Raw genomic sequence first — 13,143 nt, forward strand, 5'->3', positions numbered from 1 at the left:
TATGACTTTTTATCACTTTTTTAGACATGCTATTCTATAACCCTCTCCCGGAACCATCACCTTATCGTGGTAGAGAGGTTTGTGTGTCCCTATGAACCTGAGGGCTGTGTTGTCTGGAGCTACCGTGGTGGACACCGGTGGTCAGGGAAGCCGTCCGACTGAAGAAGGAGTCTTTCCGGGATATGTTATCCCAGAGGACTCCGGAGGCAGTTGCAAGGTACCGAAGGGCCCGAAGGGCTGCAGCCTCTGCCGTGAAAGAGGCAAAGCAGCGGGTGTGGGAGAAATTCGGAGAAGACATGGAGAAGGACTTTCGCTCGGCACCAAGGTGCTTCTGGAAAACCGTTCGCCACCCCAGGAGGGGGAAGCGGGGAACCATCCAAGCTGTGTACAGTAAGGATGGGACGCTGTTGACCTCAACTGAGGAGGTAATAGGGCGGTGGAAGGAGCACTTTGAGGAACTCCTAAATCCGACTAATACGCCCTCTATGGTAGAGGCAGAGCTGGAGGATGATGGGGGATTGTCGTCAGTTTCCCTGGTGGATGTTGCTGAGGTAGTTAAACAACTCCACAGTGGCAAAGCCCCAGGGATTGAGGAGATCCGTCCAGAAATGCTTAAAGCTCTGGGTGTGGAGGGGTTGTCTTGGTTGACACGCCTCTTCAACATTGCGTGGAAGTCTGGGACGGTGCCTAAGGAGTGGCAGACCAGGGTGGTGGTTCCCCTTTTCAACAAGGGGGACCAGAGGGTGTGTGCCAATTATAAGGGTATCACACTTCTCAGCCTCCCTGGTAAAGTCTACTCCAAAGTGCTGGAAAGGAGGGTTCAGTCGATAGTCGAACCTCAGGTTGAAGAGGAACAATGCGGATTCCGTCCTGGTCGTGGAACAACGGACCAGATCTTTACTCTCGCAAGGATCCTGGAGGGAGCCTGGGAGTATGCCCAACCGGTCTACATGTTCTTTGTGGATCTGGAGAAGGCGTATGACCGGGTACCCCGGGAGATACTGTGGGAGGTGCTGCGGGAGTATGGGGTGAGGGGGTCCGTTCTCAGGGCCATCCAATCTCTGTACGACCAAAGCGAGAGCTGTGTCCGGGTTCTCGGCAGTAAGTCAGACTCGTTTCAGGTGAGAGTTGGCCTCCGCCAGGGCTGCGCTTTGTCACCAATCCTGTTTGTAGTATTTATGGACAGGATATTGAGGCGTAGTCGGGGTGGAGAGGGGTTGCAGTTCGGTGGGCTGGGGATCTCATCGCTGCTCTTTGCAGATGATGTGGTCCTGATGGCATCATCGGCCTGTGACCTTCAGCACTCACTGGATCGGTTCGCAGCCGAGTGTGAAGTGGCTGGGATGAGGATCAGCACCTCTAAATCGGAGGCCATGGTTCTCAGCAGGAAACTGATGGAGTGCCTTCTCCAGGTAGGGAATGAGTCCTTACCCCAAGTGAAGGAGTTCAAGTACCTTGGGGTCTTGTTCGCGAGTGAGGGGACAATGGAGCGGGAGATTGGTCGGAGAATCGGCGCAGCGGGTGTGGTATTACATTCAATTTATCGCACCGTTGTGACGAAAAGAGAGCTGAGCCAGAAGGCAAAGCTCTCGATCTACCGGTCAGTTTTCGTTCCTACCCTCACCTATGGTCATGAAGGCTGGGTCATGACCGAAAGAACGAGATCCAGGGTACAAGCGGCCGAAATGGGTTTCCTCAGGAGGGTGGCTGGTGTCCCCCTTAGAGATAGGGTGAGAAGCTCAGTCATCCGTGAGGAGCTCGGAGTAGAGCCGCTGCTCCTTCGCGTCGAAAGGAGCCAGTTGAGGTGGTTCGGGCATCTGGTAAGGATGCCCCCTGGGCGCCTCCCTAGGGAGGTGTTCCAGGCACGTCCAGCTGGGAGGAGGCCTCAGGGAAGACCCAGGACTAGGTGGAGGGATTATATCTCCAACCTGGCCTGGGAACGCCTCGGGATCCCCCAGTCGGAGCTGGTTAATGTGGCTCGGGAAAGGGAAGTTTGGGGTCCCCTGCTGGAGCTGCTACCCCCGCGACCCGAGACCGGATGAGCAGATAAAGATGGATTGGATGGATGGAATGGATATTGCTAAAGTGCCTGATTTTGCACTGGTCCCAAATGGGCAAATATGGCTCCCCAATTAATTTTAAAGCTGATTCACATACTAAGGATACTACACTTCCCATTGATGCCCAGCCTGTCCATATCTACCCTGGAGTTATGGAGAAAACCCAGCTTCAACCAAATCAAGATTTTGACAATTCTATTGCTAAATTGCCTGAATTTGCACTGTCCACAAATGGCCAAATATGGCTCTCTTGAATTTGAAAGCTGATTCACATACTACAGATACTACACTTCCCATTGATGCCCAGCCTGTCCATATCGACCCTGGAGTTATGGAGAAAACCCAGCTCCAACCAAATCAACATTTTGACAATTCTATTGCTAAAGTGCCTGATTTTGTACTGGTCCCAAATGGGTAAATATGGCTCCCCAATTAATTTTAAAGCTGATTCACATACTAAGGATACTACACTTCCCATTGATGCCCAGTATGTCCATATCTACATTGGAGTGATGGAAAAAACCCAGCTTCAACCAAATCAAGATTTTGACAATTCTATTGCAAAAGTAGCTGACTTTACGATTGCCCCAAATGGCCAAATATGGGTCTCCGTTGAAGTAGAAAGCTGATTCACATACAACAGCTCCTACACTTCCCATTAATGTGCAGCACGTCCATATCTACCCTCTAGTTATGGAGAAAACCCAGCTCAAACCAAATCAAGATTTTGACAATTCTGTTGCTAAATTGCTTGACTTTGCACTGGCCCCAAATGGCCAAATATGGCTCCCCGTTGAATTTGAAAGCTGATTCACATACTACAGCTACTCCGGTTCCAGGAGTTATGGAGAAAACCCAGCTCAAACCAAATCAAGATTTCGACAATTCTATTGCAAAAGTGCCTGACTTTGCACTGGCCCCAAATGGCCAAATATGGCTCCCCATTGAATTTGAAAGCTGATTCACATAATACATCTCCTCCCATTCATATTGATGCCCAGCATGTCCATATCTACATTGGAGTGATGGAGAAAACCCAGCTTCAATCAAATCAAGATTTTGACAATTCTATTGCAAAAGTAGCTGACTTTACGATTGCCCCAAATGGCCAAATATGGGTCTCCGTTGAATTTGAAAGCTGATTCACATAATACATCTCCTCCCGTTCACATTGAAGCCCAGCATGTCCATATCTACCCTGGAGTTATGGAGAAAACCCAGCTCAAACAAAATCAAGATTTTAACAATTCTATTGCTAAATTGCGTGAATTTGTACTGGCCCCAAATGGCCAAATATGGCTCCCCGTTGAATTTTAAAGCCGATTCACATACTACAGATACTACACTTCCCATTGATGCCCAGCCTGTCCATATCTAAACTGGAGTTATGGAGAAAACCCAGCTCCAACCAAATCATGATTATTGACAATTCTATTGTTAAAGTGCCTGATATTGCACTGGCCCCAAATGGCCAAATATGGCTCCCCATTGAATTTTAAAGCTGATTCACATACTACAGATAATACACTTCCCATTGATGCCCAGCCTGTCCACATCTACCCTGGAGTTATGGAGAAAACCCAGCTCCAACCAAATCAACACTTTGTCAATTGTGTTGCTAAAGTGCCTGACTTTGCACTGGTCCCAAATGGCCAAATATGGCTCCCCGTTGAATTTTAAAGCTGATTCAAATACTACAGATACTACACTTCAAATTGATGCACAGCCTGTCCATATCTACCTTGGAGTTATGGAAAAAACCCAGCTCCAACTAAATCATGATTATTGACAATTCTGTTGCTAAAGTGCGTGACTTTGCACTGGCTCCAAATGGCCAAATATGGCTCCCCGTTGAATTTTAAAGCTGATTCACATACTACAGATACTACACTTCCCATTGATGCCCAGCCTGTCCATATCTACCCTGGAGTTATGGAGAAAACCCAGCTCCAACCAAGTCATGATTATTGACAATTCTGTTGCTAAAGTGCCTGACTTTGCACTGGCCCCAAATGGATAAATATGGCTCCACATTGAATTTTAAAGCTGATTCACATACTACAGATAATACACTTCAAATTGATGCCCAGCCTGTCCATATCTACCCTGGAGTTATGGAGAAAACCCAGCTCCAACCAAATCAACATTTTGACAATTCTGTTGCTAAAGTGCCTGACTTTGCACTGGCCCCAAATGGATAAATATGGCTACACATTGAATTTTAAAGCTGATTCACATACTACAGATACTACACTTCCCATTGATGCCCAGCCTGTCCATATCTACCATGTAGTTATGGAGAAAACCCAGCTCCAACCAAATCAACATTGTGACAATTCTGTTGCTAAAGTGCCTGAATTTGCACTGGCCCCAAATGGCCAAATATGGGTCCCCATTGAATTTTAAAGCTGATTCACATACTACAGATACTACAGTTCAAATTGATGCACAGCCTGTCCATATCTACCCTGGAGTTATGGAAAAAACCCAGCTCCAACCAAATCATGATTATTCACAATTCTGTTGCTAAAGTGCCTGAATTTGCACTGGCCCCAAATGGCCAAATATGGCTCCCCGTTGAATTTTAAAGCTGATTCACATACTACGGATGCTACACTTCCCATTGATGCCCAGCCTGTCCATATGTACCCTGGAATTATGGAGAAAACCCAGCTCCAACCACATGAACACTTTGACAATTGTGTTGCTGAAGTGCCTGACATTGCACTGGTCCTTAATGGCCAAATATGGCTCCCCGTTGAATTTTAAAGCTGATTCACATACTACAGATACTACACTTCAAATTGATGCCCAGCCTGTCCATAACTACCCTGCACTTATGGAGAAAACCCAGCTCCAACCAAATCAACATTTTGTCAATTCTGGTGCTAAAGTGCCTGACTTTGCACTGGCCCCAAATGGCTAAATATGGCTCCACATTGAATTTTAAAGCTGATTTACATACTACAGATACTACACTTCCCATTGATGCCCAGCCTGTCCATATCGACCCTGGAGTTATGGAGAAAACCCAGCTCCAACCAAATCAACATTTTGTCAATTCTGGTGCTAAAGTGCCTGACTTTGCACTGGCCCCAAATGGCTAAATATGGCTCCACATTGAATTTTAAAGCTGATTTACATACTACAGATACTACACTTCCCATTGATGCCCAGCCTGTTCATATCTACCCTGGAGTTATGGAGAAAACCCAGCTCCAACCAAATCAACATTGTGACAATTCTGTTGCTAAAGTGCCTGACTTTGCACTGGTCCCAAATGGCCAAATATGGCTCCCCGTTGAATTTTAAAGCTGATTGTCATGCTACAGATACTACACTTCCCAATGATGCCCAGCCTGTCCATATGTACCCTGTAGTTATGGAGAAAACCCAGCTCCAACCAAATCAACATTGTGATAATTCTGTTGCTAAAGTGCTTGATTTTGCACTGGCCCCAAATGGCCAAATATGGCTCCCCATTGAATTTTAAAGCTGACTCACATACTACAGATACTACACTTCAAATTGATTCCCAGCCTGTCCATATCTACCCTGGAGTTATGGAAAAAACCCAGCTCCAACCAAATCATGATTATTCACAATTCTGTTGCTAAAGTGCCTGACTTTGCACTGGCCCCAAATGGCCAAATATGGCTCCCCGTTGAATTTTAAAGCTGATTCACATACTACAGATACTACACTTCCCATTGATGCACAGCCTGTCCATTTCTACCCTGGAGTTATGGAAAAAACCCAGCTCCAACCAAATCAACATTGTGACAATTCTGTTGCTAAAGTGCCTGACTTTGCACTGGTCCCAAATGGCCAAATATGGCTCCCCATTGAATATTAAAGCTGATTCCCATACTACAGATACTACACTTCAAATTGATTCCCAGCCTGTCCATATCTACCCTGGAGTTATGGAGAAAACCCAGCTCCAACCAAATCAACATTGTGACAATTCTGTTGCTAAAGTGCCTGATTTTGCACTGGCCCCAAATGGCCAAATATGGCTCCCCGTTGAATTTTAAAGCTGATTCACATACTACAGATACTACACTTCAAATTGATGCCCAGCCTGTCCATATCTACCCTGGAGTTATGGAGAAAACCCAGCTCCAACCAAATCAACATTTTGACAATTCTGTTGCTAAAGTGCCTGACTTTGCACTGGCCCCAAATGGATAAATATGGCTCCACATTGAATTTTAAAGCTGATTCACATACTACAGATACTCCACTTCCCATTGATGCCCAGCCTGTCCATATCTACCCTGGAGTTATGGAGAAAACCCAGCTCCAACCAAATCAACACTTTGTCAATTGTGTTGCTAAAGTGCCTGACTTTGCACTGGTACCAAATGGCCAAATATGGCTCTCCGTTGAATTTTAAAGATGATTCACATACTACAGATACTACACTTCAAATTGATGCCCAGAGACTGATTTCACCTCAGGGTGATACCATACACATCCCGGTTTGTAACTGGACAATATCGGACCCTTCCGATAAAGGATTTTAAAAATTCAAGGCTTAAACGTCCGATTAAAGCTATGCTTTGGCTGTATATGGGCTGGGAATTCAAGCCATGTAGGGTCTCTTCTTCCGGCTGCTCTAAAAACCAAACGTCCTGTTAAGTCAGACTCATTTCACCTCAGGGTGATAGCATACACATCCCGGTCTGTCATTGGCCAATATCGGACCCTTCCGATTAAGGATTTTACAAATTGCTTTGCACTGGTCCCAAATGGCCAAATATGGCTCCCCGTTGAATTTTAAAGCTGATTCACATACTACAGTTCAAATTGATGCACAGCCTGTCCATATCTACCCTGGAGTTATGGAAAAAACCCAGCTCCAACCAAATCATGATTATTCACAATTCTGTTGCTAAAGTGCCTGAATTTGCACTGGCCCCAAATGGCCAAATATGGCTCCCCGTTGAATTTTAAAGCTGATTCACATACTACGGATGCTACACTTCCCATTGATGCCCAGCCTGTCCATATGTACCCTGGAGTTATGGAGAAAACCCAGCTCCAACCACATGAACACTTTGACAATTGTGTTGCTGAAGTGCCTGACATTGCACTGGTCCTTAATGGCCAAATATGGCTCCCCGTTGAATTTTAAAGCTGATTCACATACTACAGATACTACACTTCAAATTGATGCCCAGCCTGTCCATATCTACCCTGCACTTATGGAGAAAACCCAGCTCCAACCAAATCAACATTTTGTCAATTCTGTTGCTAAAGTGCCTGACTTTGCACTGGCCCCAAATGGCTAAATATGGCTCCACATTGAATTTTAAAGCTGATTTACATACTACAGATACTACACTTCCCATTGATGCCCAGCCTGTTCATATCTACCCTGGAGTTATGGAGAAAACCCAGCTCCAACCAAATCAACATTGTGACAATTCTGTTGCTAAAGTGCCTGACTTTGCACTGGTCCCAAATGGCCAAATATGGCTCCCCGTTGAATTTTAAAGCTGATTGTCATGCTACAGATACTACACTTCCCAATGATGCCCAGCCTGTCCATATGTACCCTGTAGTTATAGAGAAAACCCAGCTCCAACCAAATCAACATTGTGACAATTCTGTTGCTAAAGTGCCTGACTTTGCACTGGTCCCAAATGGCCAAATATGGCTCCCCGTTGAATTTTAAAGCTGATTGTCATGCTACAGATACTACACTTCCCAATGATGCCCAGCCTGTCCATATGTACCCTGTAGTTATGGAGAAAACCCAGCTCCAACCAAATCAACATTGTGATAATTCTGTTGCTAAAGTGCTTGATTTTGCACTGGCCCCAAATGGCCAAATATGGCTCCCCATTGAATTTTAAAGCTGACTCACATACTACAGATACTACACTTCAAATTGATTCCCAGCCTGTCCATATCTACCCTGGAGTTATGGAAAAAACCCAGCTCCAACCAAATCATGGTTATTCACAATTCTGTTGCTAAAGTGCCTGACTTTGCACTGGCCCCAAATGGCCAAATATGGCTCCCCGTTGAATTTTAAAGCTGATTCACATACTACAGATACTACACTTCCCATTGATGCACAGCCTGTCCATTTCTACCCTGGATCTATGGAAAAAACCCAGCTCCAACCAAATCAACATTGTGACAATTCTGTTGCTAAAGTGCCTGACTTTGCACTGGTCCCAAATGGCCAAATATGGCTCCCCATTGAATTTTAAAGCTGATTCACATACTACAGATACTACACTTCAAATTGATTCCCAGCCTGTCCATATCTACCCTGGAGTTATAGAGAAAACCCAGCTCCAACCAAATCAACATTGTGACAATTCTGTTGCTAAAGTGCCTGATTTTGCACTGGCCCCAAATGGCCAAATATGGCTCCCCGTTGAATTTTAAAGCTGATTCACATACTACAGATACTACACTTCAAATTTTTGCCCAGTCTGTCCATATCTACCCTGGAGTTATGGAGAAAACCCAGCTCCAAACAAATCAACATTTTGACAATTCTGTTGCTAAAGTGCCTGACTTTGCACTGGCCCCAAATGGATAAATATGGCTCCACATTGAATTTTAAAGCTGATTCACATACTACAGATACTACACTTCCCATTGATGCCCAGCCTGTCCATATCTACCCTGGAGTTATGGAGAAAACCCAGCTCCAACCAAATCAACATTGTGACAATTCTGTTGCTAAAGTGCCTGACTTTGCACTGGTCCCAAATGGCCAAATATGGCTCCCCGTTGAATTTTAAAGCTGATTGTCATGCTACAGATACTACACTTCCCAATGATGCCCAGCCTGTCCATATGTACCCTGTAGTTATGGAGAAAACCCAGCTCCAACCAAATCAACATTGTGACAATTCTGTTGCTAAAGTGCTTGATTTTGCACTGGCCCCAAATGGCCAAATATGGCTCCCCATTGAATTTTAAAGCTGACTCACATACTACAGATACTACACTTCAAATTGATTCCCAGCCTGTCCATATCAACCCTGGAGTTATGGAAAAAACCCAGCTCCAACCAAATCATGATTATTCACAATTCTGTTGCTAAAGTGCCTGACTTTGCACTGGCCCCAAATGGCCAAATATGGCTCCCCGTTGAATTTTAAAGCTGATTCACATACTACAGATACTACACTTCCCATTGATGCACAGCCTGTCCATTTCTACCCTGGAGCTATGGAAAAAACCCAGCTCCAACCAAATCAACATTGTGACAATTCTGTTGCTAAAGTGCCTGACTTTGCACTGGTCCCAAATGGCCAAATATGGCTCCCCATTGAATTTTAAAGCTGATTCACATACTACAGATACTACACTTCAAATTGATTCCCAGCCTGTCCATATCTACCCTGGAGTTATAGAGAAAACCCAGCTCCAACCAAATCAACATTGTGACAATTCTGTTGCTAAAGTGCCTGATTTTGCACTGGCCCCAAATGGCCAAATATGGCTCCCCGTTGAATTTTAAAGCTGATTCACATACTACAGATACTACACTTCAAATTTTTGCCCAGCCTGTCCATATCTACCCTGGAGTTATGGAGAAAACCCAGCTCCAAACAAATCAACATTTTGACAATTCTGTTGCTAAAGTGCCTGACTTTGCACTGGCCCCAAATGGATAAATATGGCTCCACATTGAATTTTAAAGCTGATTCACATACTACAGATACTACACTTCCCATTGATGCCCAGCCTGTCCATATCTACCCTGGAGTTATGGAGAAAACCCAGCTCCAACCAAATCAACACTTTGTCAATTGTGTTGCTAAAGTGCCTGACTTTGCACTGGTCCCAAATGGCCAGATATGGCTCCCCGTTGAATTTTAAAGCTGATTCACATACTACGGATGCTACACTTCCCATTGATGCCCAGCCTGTCCATATGTACCCTGGAGTTTTGAAGAAAACCCAGCTCCAACCAATTCAACACTTTGACAATATTGTTGCCAAAGTGCCTGACTTTGCACTGGCCCCAAATGGACAAATATGGCTCCCCGTTGAATTTTAAAGCTGATTCACATACTACAGATACTACACTTCAAAATGATGCCCAGAGACTGATGTCACCTCAGGGTGATACCATACACATCCCGGTCTGCCACTGGCCAATATCGGACCCTTCCGATCCAGGATTTTAAAAATTCAAGGCTTAAACGTCTGATTAAAGCTATGCCTTGGCTGTATTTGGGCTGGGAATTCAAGCCATGTTGGGACTCTTTTTCCTGCTGCTCTACAAACCAGATGTCCTGTTAAGTCAGACTCATTTCACGTCAGGGTGATACCATACACATCCCGGTCTGTCACTGGCCAATATTGGACCCTTCCGATCCAGGATTTTAAAAATTCAAGGCTTAAACGTCCGATTAAAGCTATTCTTTGGCTGTATTTGGGCTCGGAATTTAAGCCATGTTGGGACTCTTTTTCTGGCTGCTCTAAAAACCAAACGTCCTGTTAAGTCAGACTCATTTCACCTCAGGGTGATATCATACACATCCCGGTCTGTCAATGGCCAATATCAGACACTTCCGACCCAGGATTTTAAAAATTCAAGGCTTAAACGTCCGATTAAAGCTATTCTTTGGCTGTATTTTGGCTCGGAATTCAAGCCATGTTGGGACTCTTTTTCCGGCTGCTCTAAAAAACAAACGTCCTGTTAAGTCAGACTCATTTCACCTCAGGGTGATACCATACACATCCCGGTTTGTAAATTGACAATATCGGACTCTTCCGATCCAGGATTTTAAAAATTCAAGGCTTAAACGTCCGATTAAAGCTATGCTTTGGCTGTATTTGGGCTGGGAATTTAAGCCATGTTGGGACTCTTTTTCCGGCTGCTCTAAAAACCAAACGTCCTGTTAAGTAAGACTCATTTCACCTCAGGGTGATACCATACACATCCCGGTTTGTAAATTGACAATATCGGACCCTTCCGATCCAGGATTTTAAAAATTCAAGGCTTAAACGTCCGATTAAAGCTATTCTTTGGCTGTATTTGGGCTGGGAATTCAAGCCATGTTCGGAATTTTTTTCCAGCTGCTCTATAAACCAAACGTCCTGTTAAGTCAGACTCATTTCACCTCAGGGTGATACCACACACATCAAGTTCTGTCACTGGCCAATATTGGACCCTTCCAATCCAGGATTTTAAAAATTCAAGGCTTAAACGTCCGATTAAAGCTATGCTTTGGCTGTATTTGGGCTGGGAATTTAAGCCATGTTGGGACTCTTTTTCCGGCTGCTCTACAAACCAAACGTCCTGTTAAGTAAGACTCATTTCACTTCAGGGTGATACCATACACATCCCGGTTTGTAAATTGACACTATCGGACCCTTCCGATCCAGGATTTTAAAAATTCAAGGCTTAAACATCCGATTAAAGCTATTCTTTGGCTGTATTTGGGCTGGGAATTCAAGCCATGTTGGGACTCTTTTTCCGGCTGCTCTAAAAACCAAACGTCCTGTTAAGTCAGACTCATTTCATCTCATGGTGATACCATACACATCCCGGTCTGTCATTGGCCAATATCGGACACTTCCGATCCAGGATTTTAAAAATTCAAGGCTTAAACGTCCGATTAAAGCTATTCTTTGGCTGTATTTGGGCTCGGAATTCAAGCCATGTTGGGACTCTTTTTCCGGCTGCTCTAAAAACCAAACGTCCTGTTAAGTCAGACGCATTTCACCTCAGGGTGATACCATACACATCCCGGTCTGTCACTGGCAAATATCGGACACTTCCGATCCAGGATTTTAAAAATTCAAGGCTTAAACGTCCGATTAAAGCTATGCTTTGGCTGTATTTGGGCTGGGAATTGAAGCCATGTTGGGACTCTTTTTCCGGCTGCTCTAAAAACCAAACGTCCTGTTAAGTCAGACTCATTTCACCTCAGGGTGATACCACACACATCAAGTTCTGTCACTGGCCAATATCGGACCCTTCCGATCCAGGATTTTAAAAATTCAAGGCTTAAACGTCCGATTAAAGCTATTCTTTGGCTGTATTTGGGCTCGGAATTCAAGCCATGTTGGGACTCTTTTTCCGGCTGCTCTAAAAACCAAACGTCCTGTTAAGTCAGACTCATTTCACCTCAGGGTGATACCATACACATCCCGGTCTGTCACTGGACAATATCGGACCCTTCCGATCCAGGATTTTAAAAATTCAAGGCTTAAACGTCCGATTAAAGCTATGCTTTGGCTGTTTTTGGGCTGGAATTTCATGCCATGTTGGGATTCTTTTTCCGGCTGCTCTAAAAACCAAACGTCCTGTTAAGTCAGACTCATTTCACCTCAGGGTGATACCATACACATCCCGGTCTGTCACTGGCCAATATCGGACACTTCCGATCCAGGATTTTAAAAATTCAAGGCTTAAACGTCCGATTAAAGCTATGCTTTGGCTGTATTTGGGCTGGGAATTCAAGCCATGTTGGGACTCTTTTTCCGGCTGCTCTAAAAACCAAACGTCCTGTTAAGTCAGACTCATTTCACCTCAGGGTGATACCATACACATCCCGGTCTGTCACTGGCCAATATCGGACCCTTCCGATCCAGGATTTTAAAAATTCAAGGCTTAAACGTCCGATTAAAGCTATGCTTTGGCTGTATTTGGGCTGGGAATTCAAGCCATGTTGGGACTCTTTTTCCAGCTGCTCTAAAAACCAAACGTCCTGTTAAGTCAGACTCATTTCACCTCAGGGTGATACCATACACATCCCGGTCTGTCACTGGCCAATATCGGACACTTCCGATCCAGGATTTTAAAAATTCAAGGCTTAAACGTCCGATTAAAGCTATGCTTTGGCTGTATTTGGGCTGGGAATTCAAGCCATGTTGGGAATCTTTTTCCGGCTGCTCTAAAAACCAAACGTCCTGTTAAGTCAGACTCATTTCACCTCAGGGTGATACCATACACATCAAGGTCTGTCACTGGCCAATATCGGACCCTTCCGATCCAGGATTTTAAAAATTCAAGGCTTAAACGTCCGATTAAAGCTATGCTTTGGCTGTATTTGGGCTCGGAATTCAAGCCATGTTGGGACTCTTTTTCCGG

The sequence above is a fragment of the Sander lucioperca genome, chromosome 11 (assembly GCF_008315115.2).
Source record: "Sander lucioperca isolate FBNREF2018 chromosome 11, SLUC_FBN_1.2, whole genome shotgun sequence".
NCBI classification, from domain to species: domain Eukaryota; kingdom Metazoa; phylum Chordata; class Actinopteri; order Perciformes; family Percidae; genus Sander; species Sander lucioperca.